General features: G+C 37.0%; 1 long non-coding RNA gene across 1 annotated transcript in view; it reads left to right on the top strand.

Annotated features, from left to right (window-relative positions):
• Positions 1-20,711, top strand: part of LOC131278486 (uncharacterized) — a 48,243-nt gene extending 27,532 nt beyond the window's left edge. The window contains exon 2 of the long non-coding RNA XR_009185796.1: positions 19,492-20,711. This is a non-coding gene — a long non-coding RNA (uncharacterized lncRNA). The remainder of the gene's footprint in view (positions 1-19,491) is intronic.
• Positions 20,712-20,989: the final 278 nt, after the last annotated feature.

The raw sequence follows: 20,989 nt of genomic DNA, 5'->3' as shown, positions 1-20,989 counted from the left end.
GTGATAGGCCAATGGAAATTATAAATGTGTTGGGAGTGATGCAGTCGACCTCCCTTCCCTTTCTTCCCTGTCTCCTTACACACACACACACACACACACACACACACACACACACTTAGGGACATCTTTCACCTTCTGACCTTACGAATGACGACTCAGACACAGTATTGATTACCTAAGGGTAATTCAGTAATATGACACTCTCAGGTTATGTCTCAGGTCACACAGTGTGTGATAGCATTATTTAGCACCCACATACATTAATTTTTTTTATCCCGCCCCTTGTGGCTTTTTTTGCATGCCGTCTGCTCTCTGTGTTCATACGCTGTGCATTCTTCTGTGTCTGTATTTATTTATTTATTTCCCCTCCCCCCCTTGCAGCTTGCTTGCTGTCTGTTCTCTGTGTCCATTTGCTGCGTGCTTTTTGTTTGTTTCCCTTTTTTCTGTTGTGTCACCTTGCTGAGTTGGCTCTCCACGGTGCTTGTAGGCCAGGCAGCACTCCACAGCATGCAAGCAAGTCTGCCTTCACAAGGATGCCCCGGGACATATGGTAGATGGGAACCCAACTGATTGAGCTACAGCCACTTCCACATACATTAAATTTTAAAGCACCCCCCTGGATATAATCCAAGAATTATCTTATCAACACTTAACACTGCAGCCACAGAATGAAGAGGCAAGAGGGTGCAACATCTCGCTGAAATCAGAACTGGCAGAGAGACTGCTTTGAGATGTGGAGGAGGAACCAGTTTCAGAACTACTCAATGGCCACAATTAGTCTCCCAGTCTACACACAGGCAGAGCCTGCAGATGCCTCAGAAGCCTCAGCCAATGGACAAGTGTGCGTTATCTCCTCAAAATACTTTCAATCTGTGATAGTTAGAAGAAGAATTTAGGGAGAATGAGTGTAAAAAGAATAGGGGATGAGAGGAAGTCATGCAAGAGAACACCTATAGCTGCTTGAGAAAAAAGGGAAAAGATGAAGAAGGTAGAGCAGGTTGCTAAAATTAGACAGCTTCGTTTTCTGAGAAAGGAAGTGAAACCTTCTTTTCAAGACGTTCAGGATTTAGAGGTTTTCCACAAAATCAGATTAATCTTTGAAGATATTTAGCAGTGAATTGGTTCCAACAGCGAATAGGAGAAAAGCAAGATTTTTGGCATACTCAAAAGCACATAATGCATTGTTCTCTAAAAAAGTTTCTTTTTCCCAAAGGAAATACACTTAGCTTTTTAGTTTAAACACCCAAGACTAATTAGAACAATGCTCTCTTGTAAACTAGAAAGAGTTTTGAAAGATTATCAAAGTTGTTATGACTAGTATTACTTCAGGACACTTGAAAATGTACTACACATTTATGACTTTCAGGGATATTTATTAAGTGTTAGTGACAGTGTGAGAACTAGAGATAAGATGATGAACAAGATGGCCTGGCCCTGATAACTTTTATAGTTTACTGAGGAACAGAGGCAAAAGAGCAATCACAATAAACTGTTATAAGTGTTATGATAGGGAGGTAATAAGTGTTGTAAAAGACATAACAAGAACTGACAGTGTAAGGGTGACAGAAAAATTAAATCAAGTGGCATTTTTTCCTAAAATTTGGACGATGAATAGTAATCATTTCACTCAATGAAAAATGAGAGCACACCATTTTCTATTGCTAGAGTTGTTTTGTTTCGTTTTTTTAAGTATTAAAGGATAACTGGCCAGGGGCAAGAAACAGGTAGGGGAGAAAATAAAAGAGAGACAGAGAGACTGATTACTATGACTAGACTGTGGATGGCCAGGTGGGGCATAGCATGAGGCAAGTCTGGAGAGGAAAACAGAGAAGCAGGGCAAGAAAGGCCTGATCACGTGAGTGAGCATGCAATTTGTCATATAAACAGTGATTCTTCTGTGAATGGGTGGATGCACTATTAATAATTATGCCAGGACATGGGCATGAATAAAGATATGTGATAATTTTATTTAAAAGCTATAGAATAGATTTAAAACTGAAGGATGGTTTGCTTATATTTGCATTTTTTAAATTGAATTTTAACGGAGAATGGTTTAAAGAAAAACAAGAACGGGTATAGGGAAACCAGTTGGGAAGATTTTAGAACAACTCAGATAAGTGATGATCATGATCTGAACCAGGATAGTTTGACAATTTGGAGTAAACTGGATATACCTAGATTTAGAGGAAGTGGAAGTAGAAAGAATTAGAATTGGTGGGGCAGAGGGAGTGGACTGGGGAAACGTTAGAAATTCAGGACCCTTCCCAAGTTTATGACTTGAGCAAATGGGTGGATGGCGATAAATTTAATTGAGATTAGGAACATTTGGCAAGAACCCAAATTTGGAAAGGGATTAGGGGATATTCAACTTGTTTTTCCATGTTGAGTTTGAGGGGCCTGGGAAATTTTCAAGAAGAAATGTTAGACAGATTTAGACATCAGGAGATGTAAAAGTAAGTATCCTTGATAGATGGTTTTAAGAGTCAAGGGATGATATTTTTGTTGTTTTTTTAAACTTTATTTTTAAAGAAATTTTAGATTACAGAAAAGTTACATTGAAAATATAGGAGATATAGGAAAGTCCCATCTCTCTCCCCTCACATTTCCCCCTATTAATAATTCCTTACATTAGTGTGGAATATTTGTTACAATTTATCAACAAATATTGAAGCATTGCTACTAACCATGGTCTATTGTTTACATTATAGTTTATACTTTGTACTGTATAATTGTATAGGTTTTACAAAATGTAAAATGGCCTGTATCCATCATTGCAATGTCATTCAGAACAATTTCAGTGCCCTAAATATGCCCTATGTTCCACCTAATCTTTTGTCCCTTTCCCCTCAGAACTTCTGCTAACCACTATCTTTATATTAATGTTACAAGTACTTCCATTACTACAACACAATACCTACTTTGGTTCATGGTTGAATTCCCCCCTTATGTTTGTTCATTCCTCAATCTTGAGAATTTGGGGATGGTGATGACAGCTCTGCTTCCAATTGAGGGGGGCTTAGAGCTTTTGTGACAGTTGGAAGGAAGTGTTTTGCTTGCAGTTGTAGATACTCTTTGCTTTTTTGGATGGGAGTTGTGTATCATCATCATTTTGTTAGTTGTACAGGGAAGTCCGAAGAACTTGAGAGGAGATGTTGGCTGCAACTCTGCTGAGATTTGGGAAGGATGATGTTTTTGAAGAAGAGAATGTAGAGAAGATAAGATGTCCTTGGACAGAGCATCTCCAACATTTAATAGCTGAGTAAAAAAGAAGATTGACAAAGGATGCTAAGAAGGAGTGTCAAAGAGATAGGAGGGTAAAATGCTCAAAGAGAGGTGAAATGAAATAGCATTATAAGTATACAGTTGATTTACTTATGAATAGGTCTTTCAGGTTGCCATATATTTTTTTCTATTTTCTCTCCTTATTTTCTCCTATATAGATTGCTTTGTTTTACTTTATCTTTTGCATTGAGTAGTCAGAAATTTTTGTGATTTAATTCTATTAACAGTAACACTATTGCATGCAAATATGCATAATTGCCACTTACTTAATTATTAAATAAAAAGTACAATAATTTTAACTCCATTTTGCTAAGCAAAACTATAACATGTGTGTGTGTGCATGCATGTGTCTGCATTTTGGCCCGCATTTCTTCCTTTGTTTTGCTTGTCTTAGTTTATTTAATCTAGAATTGCAAATCCTATATATATATGGCTACTAAATTGCCTACTGTCAACATTAATATTTTCTCCTTCATATTTTATTTTGATAGCATGTAACAATTATTAGGTATCTAATCAAACTCTCTTGCAAAAATAATTATTTTATTTCCTTTTACCTTGTGCAAACTGACAGATCTGGATATAAATATTAACTCCTGTTCATACTAATAGGGTGAGCATTCACAACCAGATAAATTCAATATGGTGCTTTCTAAAAAATGGAAAGTTTCTGGCTAGTGTTCCGAATGTGTTTATTTTCTCCCCTTCACCTTTTTTTTTCATTGTTAGTTTTTACTTTCAGTGATTTCTGCTGTGATACCTTAATTCTTGAGTTCTGTTCTTGATTGAGTCAGTTGGTCTCATAGAAAACTTTGGTAGGAAAATGTACTATATTTGTACATTTCCCAAAACTTTGAAAATCTGAGAAAACCTTTACAATAAACTAATTGAGTCATAATTGTATCCCTCTGTCAAGTCTTTGAAGATATTTCTTGTCTTATAGAATTTTTATTGTCAAGAAAGTGAAATAAGAGATTGATTGATTTTGCTCCTTTGAAAATAACCACTTTTCTTCCTTCTGGATGCTCACAAATTCTTTGCTCTTGAAATGTAACCACTTTAGAGGCTTTTCTTGTGTTATTGAGCTAAGTATACTGGTTTTGCTTGAACATTTTTGAGACTCCTAAACCATATTAGTTCTTTCTGGCATCACCAAATTTCTCTTTACCCATACAATGCATTGTTGTTTCCAACTCATTTGCATTGTTTTTAGGTATCATCAATTTTTGTGTTACCTGGATTTTTATGATTTGCCTTCTATTATTTTCTCTTGTACCATTTTCTATTTATTTACATATTTTCTTCTCATTTGATAGTCTTTTCTGAGTTTGTTTTCTTTATTGGCACTTATTCTGCAATATGGTGTGATTATTAGTAGTATTAGTATTTCCAAGGTACATTTTAAATTTGGTCTCTACTATTTTTTTTTATTTAATTGACTTTTACAGGTGAGAATAGGAGAAGAAAGTTTAGGGAGTTCTTGCCTAACCCCTCTAATTTCTTTGTGAACTAGGAGACAGGATAACTGTAGAATAAAGGTAGGCAAGCATGGATGGAGAATTTGAGCTAATTACAGAAGTAGAGATCCAGTTTTAGAGAAGAATGGGTAAGGGAATTAACCAAGACAAGAAAAAGAAGAACTGAGCAAATAAAATATTTGGCTAAAACAGAGAACCATAAATTTGTGGTTTCTGCCCTCAGAGAACATAAAATCCAGTTGTGGAAAATGATAATTGCTCAAACCATTTCAACTCAAACAATGTACAATGTGCATAGTTGTGAATAAGCAATACAGATAGGTTTATGACTCTTATTTTTTACTTTTTGATGATAATCAACCATTCTCAAATATATGAGGAGAAACATTTCTTTCTTCCATCAAAAAGTCTAAAAACAAAAATAAGCATGATCACATCTTCCTACCAGCCCATCCATTTTCTGATGTTTCTTTAGAATCTCACCACATATAAAGGGAATAGAAATATATGTATACTTATATTTTTCTATTTCTTTCAAATTTTAAAGTATAGACTCTGGACTAATTTAGTCTCTGCACCTCAAATACTTTCAGCTTCTAATCTTAAAATTTAAGACATAAGCAAACTCAGCATGTGAATGCATTATCTTCCCCCCAGGATGGGAAACGACACCTGGGGATGAGCCTCCCTGGTGCTGAGGGATTATTGCCAGTCACTAACTGGTAATGTAACTAGAAAAAGGCCTTGAATAAAAGGGGGGAAATGGTAAAAACAAATGACTTTATATGGCTAAGAGTCTTCAAAAAAGAGTCAGGAGGTCATCAGAGGGATAGTGCTTATGCATGCCTCAGCAGGATCCCAGAGACAGCCAAAGTAGATACAACCCCAGGTACTGGTGCTCCTGAGGGCTATGGAGACACACAGATTCTGCGGTCATGGCAGAGGGCTCTGGAGTTCAGTGCCTTGTAAATGGACCCTATGTTGGAATTGGTGTTCCTGAGTGTGATGGAATTGGACTCAGATGTGGTCTTTCTACACTTGCCTATTCTGTCACTTTAACTGAACCTGTGGTTGGTACTGGGGTTGGTGTATACTCAGGAGACTTGAATCTCTGGATTGGCCATGTGCCAGCTGGGCCCTGAGCCTCAGAAGAGTTGCAGCTCCTACTGTCCGGTTCATTGGACTTATCCAGGACAGTTAACAGGGAGGTGAGGATGGTCAACCACCACACCATGGAACTGAGAGTGCCTACAACTGCAAGCAGGAGAATCACATCCATCAACCATGTGGGATCTAAACCCCCTCACGATTTAGAGGTAGAGTGGACATCACCATCCCAGGGTCCACAGGGTGGAAGAATAAAGTATGGATTAGAGTGAACTTACTGGTATTCTACTATAGAACTATTGTGACTAGTAATGGAAGAAATTGTAGCATTGATGTGTAGAAAGTGGTCACCGTAATTCCTGAGGGCAGGGAGAGGGAGGAAGAGATGTGATGTGGGGGGCATTTCAGGGACTTGGAGTTGTCCTAAATGAAACTGCAGATGCTGGACTTTATATATCCTGCCATAACCTACTGAATGTACTGGGGGAGAGTGTAAACTACAATGTAAACTATAATCCATGCGTTGCAGTACTGCTCTAAAACATATTCGCCAAAAGCAATGAATGTGCCACAATGATGAAAGAAGTTATTGATGTGGGAGGAGTGGGGAAGGGGTGGGGTGTGGGGTGTATGGGAACCTCATATTTTTTAATGTAACATTTTTTGTGATCTATATATCATCAAAAAATACAATTAAAAATAAATTTTTAAAACACATAAAAAATAAAAAAATTAAAGCATAAGAAAATATGAAGAATATGACTTCTTAAATATCTAGCTATTTCCAAATAACTGTGTATATTTGTGATAACTTTTTAATCTGAGCTTTTTAGTTTATATCTAGAAAATGTTACAGAAACAATGATAGAAACTATAGCTATGGATCTTAAATTGTAGATTATAGTATTCATACTGAAATAAGAAAGATTCAAAGAACTGTACCATAAAATTATCAAATGTACAAAAACACATATTAGAAAGGGAAATTGTTATGTTAACTATTGAGAATAATATATTGTTAATTTCCTGATGCCCTTTGAGTACAATTAAAGATTACCAGCAAGCATGAAAAGAAAAGTTAGTCAATAATGTCCTTTTTTGCACATTAAATTAAGGAAAAACTAAAAAGCTTAGAGATTTATGACTCCTGTATGTCAGAAACCTGGGGAATGAAGAAACAGTTAAAAATGCCACAAATGAAGGAACTTTTGACAGAATAGAATGACACCACGGATTTAAGCTTCCGGTTGTAGCTGTTCTGGAGTCTATCTACTGGGCCATGTAGAAATTACAATTGTCACTAGCAAATCTCAAAAACAGGTAAGACAATCTTTCAAGAAAAAATAGAAAATCCTTAACAATGCCTTGCACATTTACCATCCATGTGGTGGGGTTACTGGAAAAACATTTTCACTTTCTTTTAAAGGAGTCTTTTCCACCACAACCTTGGGCATGTTTAAATAGTTTAAAAATATTTAAAAGGAGTCATAGATGAAATCTATTTATTTATTTATTTTAAAGATTTTATTTATTTCTCTCCCTTTCCCCCTACCCCTGCCAGTTATCAGCTCTCTGTATCCATTTACTGCATGTTCTGTGTCCACTTGTATTCTTGTCAGCAGCACTGGGAAACTGAGTCTCTTTTTTGTTGTGTCATCTTGCCGCGTCAGCTCTCCATGTGTGGGGCGCCACTCCTGGGCAGGCTGCACTTTTTTTTTCATGTGGAGAAGTCTCCTTACAGCGTGCACTCTGTGTGTGTGGGGCTTCACTATGTGAAGGACCCCCCTGTGTGGCATGGCACTCCTTGTGTGCATCAGCACTGTGCATGGGCCAGTTCCAATGGGTCAGGAGGCCCTAGGTTTGAACGCTGGACCTCCCATGTGGTAGGCAGACACTCCATCAGGTGAGCCAAATCTGCTTCCCAGATGAAATCTATTTAGAGCCTCTTGGAAATCTATTTGCTTCTCAGCTTCACTCTTCCTCCTTTCCATGTTCTCTGCCTTGGAGACCCTGGGGAGGTAGCAGGGATGGAGTAAGGGCCGGTAGAAAAATCCTAGATTACACAAAGTGGCTTGTTTCAATCCTTTTACATGACCAAAGACTCTGCGCAGGCTGCATGACTAGTTTACTGAATCTGAAGCATTTTGCCTCAAAATATCAATTGCTCCAGTAGTTAGAATAAAGAGATTTTGTTCAAAGGATTCTTGTCTTTTAATAAGTATGCAAAGCTCCTTGGAACATGCAGCGACTTCTTTTTCCTAAAGACAAGTTGTCTAGATTTCACATGCTTGTAATAGGTAACTTTGCTATTGCCTTATATGGTTTTTTTCCTGAGTGCTATTGTGAATAGTCTTCCCTCACATATAACTAAATGGATGGTTCAGCTTCACACTTTACCTAAAATAATTAAAGAAAGTTGTCTTCGATCATGAATCTTGACAATTTCTTTAACTTAATTTTTACTGATATTACTATTAAATAATTATCCTAATATTCCACTTGTCATCAAGACTTTTGTTTTTTTTAAAAAAATAATTAAAAAAAATAATTATCCTAATATTCCACTTGTCATCAAGACTTTTGTTTTTTTTAAAAAATAATTTAAAAAAAAATTATCCTAATATTCCACTTGTCATCAAGACTTTTGTTTTTTTAACCTTCCCAGTTACATTTCTGAGAGAGTTTTCTGTTCATGTTGTTTTTTGAGGTGAATAGGCAATTTACTGGCCTGTTTTATGTTTTCTTTTGTTTAATCTAATTTAAGACAAAACACATTTCTGGAATGGACTATTGCAAAGGAATTGCATTAAAAGCAAAGTATCTAATAACTTCTTCAATTCCTATGCAACAGCTCACTATTAAAACATTTGACCAGGGTATTAAAATGACATACAGAGTGATGTTTATTGCTCTGGGGTAAAAAGCCCTGCCTGTTGTTTTTCCAGAAACTCTGTTTCCTCTCAATGTATGCTTGGATTTTCTCCCTGATATGATTTCCATTCCTTGAGCCCAGGCCTCCTAGATACACCCACCATGATCCACCCGCTTCTTGTCATACGTACATCAAACAATGCAGGAATCGTTAGAGTATATTATTTTTAAAAACAGGTCTGGTACTTTTTTGGCTCTTTTGTAACTGTTATTATTGGAATTTTTACAATTTTATGGAATTCAATGGGACCCTACAATTTCCTTGAGTGTAGGATTTCTTCTTTCCTGTGTTTTTATGCCACAAAACTGAGTTTCAAAGAGAAACACGAGAAACACTCTTCTTTCTGGAAGAAATAAAAAGGCCTCAGCAAATTCCTAATCTAATTAACATCTTTAACAACTTGGACAATAAATTGACTGCAACTGCTCTTGAAGCTCTGTGCCACCTTGTTAAGCTCCTTTCCAAGACTGCTATAAATCAAAGAAGAAATGCTAAGGTCATTGCACATGTTTGTTGCTTGTTCCAATGTGAAAGGCTGATTGCTTTACCAACTGCTCATTTAGGCTGGATATTTTTTTTTAGACTTGTTTAGGAGCTCAGGTTTGAAAAAGAGGCCCTTCTAATACACAGGATTATATTTTGGCTCCAGTTTCTTAAGCCAAAGTCTAATAACTTGGTGATTTAGCTTCCTATAGATTATGTCTATTTTTTCCCAAAGAGAATTATGGACAAATTATTATTTACGAAGAAGGGCGCATACACCCTAGATACTTGATAAGAAAGTATGCCATGGTATTGAAATTCTACAGTTTTTTCATCATGAATACTGATGAGATACCTGTTAGGAATCTCCATAGTTGTGATAATGGTATTCCTCGAATCATTGGGCTATCATTTATATTAAGTCCATGTTTTATTTCTAAATTTAAAGCTGAGTCTAATATATGACTGAAACATAGATGCAAAAGCAACTACTGGTTAGTCATTTGAATGTGAAGTTTGCTCATTTGAACATATTACATCATTCATACATTTAATATAGGGGTGGACTTAGCTGAATGAACTTTCTGTCCCTAGTCCTATTCCTTTTTAGAGTATACACATGGTACACGATATGTACATGGCCATGACCATGGGACTTTAACTGATTTTTTATATACCTCAAATTAATGAGTTTCTTAAGGACAGATTTTAACCTGGTATTTAAAATTTAAAAAAAGAATTCATTATTTTAAAGTCTAAATCACAAATAGTTATAACTATTGTCCCATAGTATTAAATCGTCAAGTATCTTAGGTAGAATTTAAAAAGTCACTTGTTTTGCATGTGACAAAGAATAACAGAGAAAGGATTTTTGGTCTAGAGTAATTAAAAAAAGGGAAAATAAAGAAAAATAAGAAATATATTCTACTTCATTAGTAATTAAAAAGTATGAGTAATGACATCTTTGCACAATCATTTTACAGTAATTTAGTTGCAAAGACATATAAATGATAATAAACAATGCCAGTGAAATTGGTAGTTTCATATACTGTTCATGGTATCAATAAAGGGTGCAATTTTTTGAAATCTAATTTCACAAAATATATATACAACCAATATCATAATATAGTAATCCCAAATCTGGTTATCTGTCACATGGAAATAATAAGAGATGTTTGGAAAAGCAGCATTACAATTGCTAAAAATCAAGAACAACAGTGTTTGATGATAATCAGATGGGTAATTAAATTATGCTACATCAAAAACTCAGCATATTATACAACCATTAAAGCGATGGTTATAAATATTATATACTAACATGGAAAAAAGCTTAGAATGAATATTAGGGGAGGCCAAAGCAGGATGAAAATTCCATGCACACTATAGTTACAATTATTTAAAAATATGTATATAAAAAAAGATGGGGAAAATATTACAAAATAATGATAACTGCTGTTATGGGGTAGGGTTTTATGGATATTTTTCCTTTTCTGCTTTCCAGACGTTTTTGTAATGTGGTTATATTACCATTACTTTTATTATATTTATTAAATAACCAAGCATGGTAATTTATTTTGGATGGGTAAAGAGCATCTCAATGAATATAACTATTTGGAGGAAATGGTCTCTGTACAACACCCCAATATTCCATAAGTCTGTCATTGTTTCTAAACTGTTTTGATGATACACAGAGGGAGAAAGAAAATATTAAAAATAAATGAGGCCGAGCCTACTTGTCATTTCAGGAAAGGTTGATGTGCCATGAGAATAAGTGTTCATAACTGCAGGAGATTTCACAGACCAATTCAATTGCATTTGTTTCTACATCTTCAGAATGGAGGCTAGAAAATATTTTGTAAAAATACACTTTCAGAAAGTGTCTTATAGGATATGGATTGAATCTTGTGAAAAGTCTGATGTTTAAAATGGGAGGTAAGTCAGCCAAGGGGCAGTCTGTGAAACACCACAGCTGAGAGGTTTTTTCAGTGTAATTTCACAAGTCTTCAAAATTGGCATTTACCCTTTGGGATTAGACCTGAGAGATGGAACCTACCAAGTTTCTCTTGTCCAGATGAGCTTCTTGTTTGTTGATAAGTCTCGCTGGAATGTAATTTCTAAATCCGAGTTTACCAGATATCTGCATTTTCAGAGGAGAGCCCTGATTTGCATCCTGCATCCCCAGCTGCATCATATCCCTGAATGTGAGCCTAGTTGGAAGGATTGACTTGGATAATTTGACCACCCCTGGAGGAATAAAGAACTAAGCTCTTTGTGACTTTCTTTTTGGAACCACATATTTGGTGGAATATTTGCTTCATGCGTTCATGCATAATTACATAAATGAACGTAATGAATACATGGATGGATCTTATTTTCCTTTTCTCTTTCTGTGCTCTCTAATATTTCACTTTCTTATGTTTTCTCTAGATGAGAGTGATTAGGTCTGAAATGCCAGTTTTTGTCAAAGAGTCAAGGTAAAATGCATGATCTGACAAGTTTGAAAATATGGCTCTTTGATGGCCAAGGTACTCTCATTTCTATACCAAACAAAACAGATCAACGGGACCATTTCACTTTAAAGAGAGCTCTTCCCACCCCGAAATGGAAGGCATGTGCATCTATGAAAGTGCATATTTTTGCACTGAGTGAATCAGAACAATCAGATAAATCAGAAGAATTTTCTAGTTTCTCAACCAGGAAATTTAAGGACAGGGAGCAAGATGTTAAGATCCTGTAAAAACTGGAGAATAGTCATGGTAAACTCGCCCAAGCCTGACTTTGCCAATTGCCAAGCAGCAGCTGGGGAGGAGGACAACTTCTCATACAGGGAAGACATAGGGAAACTGCATGTGAATTAGAAGTCATAGGCAAGGCCTAGGCCCCTAAAAGATTTGTTTTTGTTGTTTTGTTTTTTTTTTCAAAGTGGTTTATTTTTTATTTATTTATTAGTTTTTTTATAGAAAACCCCCTGAACAGTTTCTTTTGGTTTATTCCATAAACTTCCTCAGTTAAGTGTTTCAGTATAGATTTTGCCTATGTTCACATATATTTTGCCATGACATATTTTACATAATTATTGACTTCTAAACAAAAAGAGAAATGAACTACTTTTCTTGCCTGGATACAATCAAATAATGCCAGGATATTTGCAATCCCTTTATCCTCCTCATTATCTTAAACCCTTACAAATATCATTAGCAGCCATGAATTTGTCCAACTTTAAAATTTAGTATATTTCCTAACTGTTTCAGAAGCAGTACTGAAATAAATTTCTCTCCATTCTTCCTGTGTGTAAATTATATAGGGTGTCTTTTATTTTCCCATGTGTCTTTTTTGATATGGAATTTTCATGTCTTTTAGTTTATTATTTATGCTGTTTCCTTGTTTAGCGCTTTGTGATTAAAGATAATCTCATTACACTGGCCTCACTTGTCACCCTTCAGGCTATCTTTAGTATGCTTTGCTGCATCTGTTTAAAACCTTTTATGTCATTATTAATCAGGTCACTTAGCACCTAGTATTTGTGGTGTGCTTACTAGTTTGTCTGTTTGGACTAGAGAATTATAAATATCACTGATATCAGTATTTACCAATAATAACTTCATGTGGGATTTGATTGCTTTCCTCAAAGAAAGATTACTAGCAAAAAAAAGGCTTTGTTTCACACTGCTTTCATTTAGTGTGTTTACTGATTAACATCAAGGAGACAAGAAGAAAAAAGGAGCTAGTTTTGGGGAAAAAATTATCTATGCAATTAATGAATCTATTTACCTATTTCTCTGATAGTCTTATTCATTTGTATCTCTAGCACAAAATTTTGTGTTAAAATATTTTTAAATATATATTGGTTTGGAATGAAATGAATCTATCAGCACATCATTGATACTTAAAACCATGTACTAAATTTCATAAAAGATAAATTGGAATTTTCAGATTTTCCTTCTCAAATGATACCCAAACATGTAATTTCATGAGATTCTGGGAATGCACTCAACAATGAATTTGGTCATAAAGTACGTAATTTATTGGTCATCACTAAGCAAATCTTTGAAACATTAAATCACTTTATAAATATACACAGCAACAAACCATGTTTATCTCTAGTTTCCATGAATTGGTCATCCAAACAAAAATCTGTCTGAAATATTTTGTTTCTTAACATGTAGACTTGAAGTCTTGAGCATTTCAGTTATTCCTACTGAGAGTTCCTAGAGCTGTGAGGTAGATGAGGGAATTGTTAAATAATCTAATTTAGTAAGGACTTAAAATAACTATGTTTTAAAAGAATGGCTTGATCAGACAAAAAAGACCACTTGTTGTATGATTCCTTTTTGTAAGAAATGTCCAGGAAAAGCCAATTTACAGAGAGAGAAACTAGCATAGTGGTTGTCCTGGGGCTGCTGTGGGAACAGGGATTAACTGAAAATGGGCACAAGGGATCTTATTGGGGCCATGGAAATGTTCTAAAATATGATCATGGTGATGGTTACACAACACGGTAAATTTACTAAACATAACTGAAATATATATGTATATATATGAATGTCCAGATTAAAATATTTTCAAATGTTATGCCATTTCAATGACTCATCAATAAAAAGTACTCTGTTTAAGTTTCCTATTCTAGGTGCTATTTTTTACTACTCATACAGGATCACAGAATTCTGGACACTTGCTGTGCCTACCCACAAGTGGGGAGGGACATGCATGACTTATCGAACAATTTTAGTGACATTACTGCAGAACTCAGATAATGACAGAGACCCAAGTGTTCTTTGGAAAGGAATGTCAAATTTATGTGGGCATATCAATCATGCCTATCTTCATCACAACTCTCTATCCTCAGACCTTATCCTGGTCCCATGCGCATGGTAAGTTGCATGAATGAATAAAGGACTTCATGAATGGCCCCAAAATAAAGTCACCAATTCTATTTCAGAATCTTTCATAAATAGAGGAAGCTGTCTTAAGTAATTCAGGATCTGCTATTCATTCTGGTACTTCAGTTGTTTAAGATTAACACACAACATAAACATTCGCAACCAAACATTATTTTATCTATACTAAATGTTATGAGATATTATTTTCCTTCTCTCTCAACCATTAAATATTCTCCTCTTGGGGGGCAGTGGATAAAAATAGGCATAATATTACATCAGCCTACTAGAATACAGTGTAAAACTATTTTACTATCGTGGAGAGTAGGGGTTAGTGTGCGTTCTGGTTTATTCATCAAAAAAGTTGGAAAGACCCACTTCCAATCCAGCTTTGACAGTGAAAATTTTTCAGGAACAAAACAAGTGAGACTCAGAGTACCTTAAGGAATTTATGGATCAAATAAAGACATTTGTTATAAAAAATACATTAATTCTTTATAGCGTGAGTTTGACTTATGATAGTCAGATCTACTGAACCAAAATGATATATGTAACTCAGTCACAGAGTGCTAATTTCATAGTCCCTTTCTTTCCCCCAGGTGTTCCTGCAGAGGTGTTAGGGGTAATTAACTGCCATTTTTCTCAGTAATTCAGAATCTGCAATGAATCAAAAACTTGTGTGCGAGTGGTTGTTGAAAATGGCAACACTTAGTTTATTATGTAGCACATTCTTATTCCGGTTGTTTAATGTTGGGAGCAGTTATCCCAGAATTTATTATGCATGACTATTAGACAATTAGTTTTTCTTACTTTATACCAGCTATAAACCCACTGATACACACACACATGCATACATCATGCACTCACATACAAACATGCATATATATTGGTATGTTAAAATAACTGCATAGTATTAGTTACTGCCATTTTAATTTAAAAGATAATTGATTAAAACTGCAGTTGCATGTTCAAAATAAGAGCCTCTCTTTTGAACACACAATAATTTTTCATTGTCCTGTCGTTTACAAATGGGTATCTTTTGAGAAAATTATGATGTCCCATCATACCTGACTATAGAATTGTAATAAATACTGTACCTCTTCATTTTCTGCAAAGTACTATAGAAAAAATTGAGACATCATCATCAGTTAGTAGTCTGTGACAGTGACATGCCAACCTATACCTATTTCTCAGCTGAGATCATGAGTAATTGCACCTGTTGCAATGTATCGATTTGAAAATTTACTTCTAGAAATAGGTCCAAAATTGGAAGCTCAATGCTCAGCTCACTAGCATATTGCCTGGGAAGGTTGCTAGGCATCAGTTCCTACTTTTTCTGTAGCTTTGATCCTGTGGTAGAGGTATTAAAACCAAGAGTTTAGTTCTTAAAGCCAAGTTCCAGTCCCTTCTTTGTAATCAAAACCTACCCTGGAGGCCAAATGTGTGTAACTTTGCGGCCAGAACCACAGAGCAGTTGCCATATGTTTTTCACCTTGGCAAATTCTAGCAGCAATTTCCACTGGGTGCTGTGTTTTTGTTTAAGAGGTTGATGATAAGGAGACTGTGCAACTACTTCTATGCCCCAACTCACCCTGTGCCTAAGCAGTGCTTTCTTGTGGTAGAGCCAATCCAGCACTATAGAAATTTGTTTCTCCTCTCTACTCCTGATGGATTGAAGTACACCTAGAAAAGCATATTACACCCAGAAGATAACTTTTCAACATGCTGCATTTTTAGGACCTTCAGAAATCATTTGTTAAATTTGTATAATTTTGAATAATTAACTAACATCCTATTTGTTAATGTCTCTTCCCTACTATAATGGATGCCCCATAAGGAAAAGGGCTACATCTTTCTCATCATTTGCCATAGTACATTAGCACCTAGCCTAGCTTCGTGCATGGAGGGAAATTGATCATTCATTGAAATGAAAAAAAAATTATAAAATGTAATTGTAGGAATCGTCACTTAATTAATGTCAGTCACAAACTCACAAACTCACTGGCTTGGTGTAAATTATACTTGAAGTCTGTCCACATCTTCTCTCTGCTGTATAGATTTGATGGTATTTGCATTTCCAGCCACACCCAACGTGTCTATGTCATCTTCAGAATAGTGCATGTAGTATCAAGAGTTCTAAAAAATATCAATTTATCTGTTTGACTCAGTGTTAAAGAATTTCTTCTTTCTAAGATATTTGGGGGATGGAGGGGGAGCAAGTAAGAACTGATTTTCTTCAATATTGGCCTCAGCCCAACATTTTACACCTATAAGTCTTCCATTATCCAAACAGTTGAGACTCTGGTCTGCTAGATCTTAGCTTATACTTAATGTAAGGCACCCCATGCCTGCAGCTGGCATAAGCCAGCCAGTCTTTGAAGGCCCATGCCAAATGAGTAGTGGTCCTCATTTTCCCCTCTGAGTGTCTGCTTGCTAAAATGGCAAAACTTTGTGTAAACTGAACATGAATTTTGGACGTGTACACCCTTAGGGAAAAGATTTCCTCGGTCTTAATTTCTGCCCAGGTGAACAATGGCCCTTGAATCTGAGAGTGTTGTTCTGAGGATTTATTTGACATCTGGTCAGTACAGACAGAGTCTCCAACACTGAATAAAACATAGGAGGTGACATGCTTTGCTTTCCCACTGGACTCAAAGTTGAGATAATTATGGTTCTGGGTTTTGTGCATGTTTGGAATTTAAAACTGTTGCTTTGTCAGTGTGTTGATTTTATGGTCAGTCTCAAGAGTAAGTAGATTTCAAAAACAGCCAGTTAAGAGGAGAGTTGGCTTACTGTTAGATAGAAGTATCTGGATAATAGTAGTATCCATCCCACAAGATGGTTCTGAAAAGAGGGTTATAATTGACTTAAGCCATTTTTTGCTGCCTATTCTTTTAAACATGTGGCTGGAAATCCTCTTCTGGTCTCTTAACTCAAATGCTCAAACATATTCTTAAACAGTCGTGCAGTTTAGTCCAACACAAAGAAAATATTGTACTTCATCACTTGCCTAGGTTTTCCTACAGATCAAAAGTGAAAGCTATTTCTATTTGAATTGGAAATTTACAGTAAACGTTTTCTTATAGACCTTTAAGTTTCCTCTGTGCATTGTAAGAAAGGCAGAATGTAAAATTGGATTGTGTCCCCTTAAAGAAGTGAATAAGAAATATTTTTCTGAAAATGTCACAGGCTAATCTCAAAGAGGCATTCAAACTGTTCAGAGGCATAAGGGACAGCACTTAGAGATGGGAAATAGGATTTAGGAATGTACTAAAATCTTACAGACTGAGAGTTTGTGATACTTTCAACAAGGTCTTGGCTTTGGTTTAGCTCAGGTTGATTTATAAAGAACGTTTGTAAATCATCTAGAAGCTTAAGACACTTACAAAGGGTGTTTATATGACTTTAGAGGATGAAGTGACTCCAACATTTCTGAAATGTGACAGAAGTACCATTTCCATAGCAGCAATTTATATGCAAATGCGAATCATTCCTCAGGAGACTTTTATTAGGTAAAATTTTGTTGTCTAATTCAAATTTGTAAGGAAAGGAAAGGAAGAGAAACCATTTCTTCCCCTCAATTAAGAATTTGCATCAGAAGGGTGCATCTTCTACCTATTATGCCCCCCACCCCCTCCTTATTTATAGGTCCCACTACAGCCCCAAGCAAAAGGCAGAAAAAGAGAAGGGCCATATACCCATTTTTTTTTTTTTTTATCACAGTCAGCCCTGAACATAATGATATTCATTGAGGAAAAGAGAGATGAGACTCTTGCATCATTCTGCTGTCTCTCGTATAGATTTAGGAAAATTTGGGGTATCTAGATCTGGGAGAGAGTGCCAGGGGTAAACTATGGCTGCTGAAGATGGGAATATGGTGAGAGAGACAGAGGACAGAGCAATGAGTGTGAAGATGGAGGGTTTGGGGCCTGGGAGTCCTCAGTGTGTACCCCTGGATTGGGTGGGTGAAGGAGGTGAGCACAGTAAGAATGTGAATGGGTCAAGCTTGGAAAAAAGGAAGTCCACGGTATCTGCAGAGAAAAAAACATGGCGAGCAAGGCACATTCAAAGTCAGGAGAGGCCACCACAGACGCTTGGCCTAAAACTGTGCCTTTGATCTTGTCTTGGCTCCGGGGCCATGAACATTCTGAATTATGGCAAGAGCAAAGCTCTGCAGGGTCATTTGCCTAGGCCACATGTGGTTGGGCACAAATAGGATAGAGACTCAGAAGTTGTAGTCTCTACTAGATTAGGGCAGCTAAACAGCACCTCCTTTCTGCCGACATGCAGAAGGGAAACTACAGGCAAGGGCCAGGCCAGAATTTTCTGTCCTGCTCTAGGAACAGTATGATAGGCTGGGCTTGATGAAACTTGCTTACTTTAAGACCATTAAGTGAAACACTGAGCACTTTTACCTGAAGAGGCATGATCTGCCTGGTTATGGCTGAGGAATTGGCAAAGGGCATCTTTGAAAGGACAGGTTATTGTAAATGTTGAAAACTTACCAGCATCTGTAGACATCAGTGCCGGCTCTTCTATATGCCTTCTTGAAAATTGTTCCCAACAGTATATGCTTCCTCTTCTTTCTCTCGAAATGCACCTCACTTTTAAGACAGTCCAGTTTTTCTAGAAAATTTTACATTTTCTGGTCACTTCAAGGATGAAAAAGCAGGCCTGGAAGGGACAGAGAAATGTGAATGTATCTTGATATATTTCTAACTGTACCTTTGAGTGTTTCACAGGAAACTGCCTTCCATCCACAGGGCCGACACTCAACAGTACGACAGGGGATGTGAGATGGTGAAATTTTAATGTGAAAGACTGAGCAGCAGCCTCCTTGAGATCTAATGTTATTAATGACCTTAATGAGGCCAGGAAGCCTCAGTAGGCCTAAATGATGTTCAGGTCCCATATTGAGTGTTAGAGAAAACTGACAGGTAAAACTGGCTTTGGTGGTTTAGGCAGTGCCCCAGAAAGCCTTCCCTGGTATCTCAGGGACATGAGATCTATCCCCATTGTAGGTATCTGATCTCCATTAGTTCACCGGCCCGCCCCCTCTCCCCCCTCCGTGGCTGAGACAAAGAGCTCTCAGGGGAAATAAGAGGCCCCACTGTCCCTGGAAGCTGTCCCAGGCTGGGGCTGAGGAGATCTGCTGCCAGAGCAGAAGGCTGAGGAAACGCAGGTCAAATGACTCAGAGGGTATTGACAACAGAGGGTTTCTCTCCTCTCTCCATGCCTTTTTCTTCCTTGAAGGATCCTGGTAATTTCATTGTGAATATCCACTTCTGATTTTATTTAAATAAATTCTGCCCTGATGTCCCCGCCCTAACAGGCCGCCAACGAGCCAAGAGGCGCGTGCGAGCTGTGACGGGGACCCATCTTGGAGCCCAGAGGGAGAAGAGTGAAGGCCTGAAATGAAAATCGCTGGAACGCGAAGCCTGGTTTGTCGCCCTGTCCTATGAGCCACTTTTCTGGGAACTTCCCTTCTAAGATGGAGTAAAGCCTGCTGTCTGTCCTGCTGCCTTTTTAAACTGCCGCTGTGTGTTCTGACGACGACTTAGCGTCTCCCCTGCTCAGGACCTTTGCTTTCAAGAGGGTTGGAGAAACAGGCAAAGGTGTTGGAGCAAGTCGGACTTTCTCTTGTTCCAGGCAAGGCTAAAGAAGAGGGAGAACAGCTTTCAGAAAAGAGAGAGAACTGCCAGGAAAAGAGAAAAATTTGGGGTGAAACTCTTGGAAAATGAGGGTGCTATGCTAAGTTTTCTACTCTCATGTTGAGTTATACCTCGGTGTGCAATTATCTTAGAGTGCAGCTCTATTGCTGTCACATTATGTGCATGCGGGACTCCCACCCCTAGAAGACAGCTTTTCCCGTCCGGGTAGAATCCCTGAGCTCCTTTCCCAGGGCTTGCTTCAGCGTAACATCTGCAAGATGCATCCATGCAGTTTGTTCCTAATCAATACGGTCATTGGCCCATTTCCTGTTGGTAGGTGTTGGGATTTTGTCAAGCAGCCATGAGCATCCTCACGCATTCTCCTAAGTGACTGTGAGCACACACACACTTCTCTCTTCACATGTACTTGGGCGGGGAGGGTGTCCATCAAAAGGCTACAAGTGCATTTTCCTTGATTAGGGACTACCTAACCATTTTCCAAAGTAGTAATTTTCATTTTACACTCCCACCAGCAGGTGTGAGAGCCCCAGGAAATCTTTTCAGATAGACCCATTCTGGGTGAAGTAGTATCTCACTGAGGCTTTGGTTTCCATTTCCCTAATCGCTGATGATATTGAGCTTCTTTTCCATTTGCATATTTCCTTTTGTGAACTTCTGCCCATTTAAAAAAATTTGCATTGCTTGCCTTTTCCTTATTGATTTATATGATTTCTTTATCTTTATTCTGGATACATGTTCTTTGTCAGATATACATGCTGTGAATGTTGTCTTCCAGACTGTGGCTTTCCTTTCTACATTTTCAGCGAGGCCTTTCAATAAACAGAAAAGTTTAACTTTAAAAAATTAAAAATTAAAAAAATAAAAATAATGAGCCTTTTAATATGAGGTTATCTTTTTAAGGTCTTGCCAGTAAGTGGGACCCCCACCAAGGGGAAGATAGCATTTACAGTCCCCAGAGGATCTCCGTGCTCCTTCCCAGGGCCTCTTTCAGCATAACATCTGCGAGATACATCATCTCACAGCTCATCACTATATTAGCTCATCACTATATTGAAAATCAAAACTTAAGACTCTCAGCTTTAATAATGTATATGCACTGTAAAATGATAGAGGATATTAGTCTCAGACCAATAATGAAAGACCTGTTTCAAATTCAAA

Source organism: Dasypus novemcinctus, chromosome 5, assembly GCF_030445035.2.
Source record: "Dasypus novemcinctus isolate mDasNov1 chromosome 5, mDasNov1.1.hap2, whole genome shotgun sequence".
Taxonomy (NCBI): Eukaryota; Metazoa; Chordata; class Mammalia; order Cingulata; family Dasypodidae; genus Dasypus; species Dasypus novemcinctus.
The sequence above is the reverse complement of the archived record's forward strand: the minus strand, read 5'-3'. Positions and strand labels throughout refer to the sequence as shown.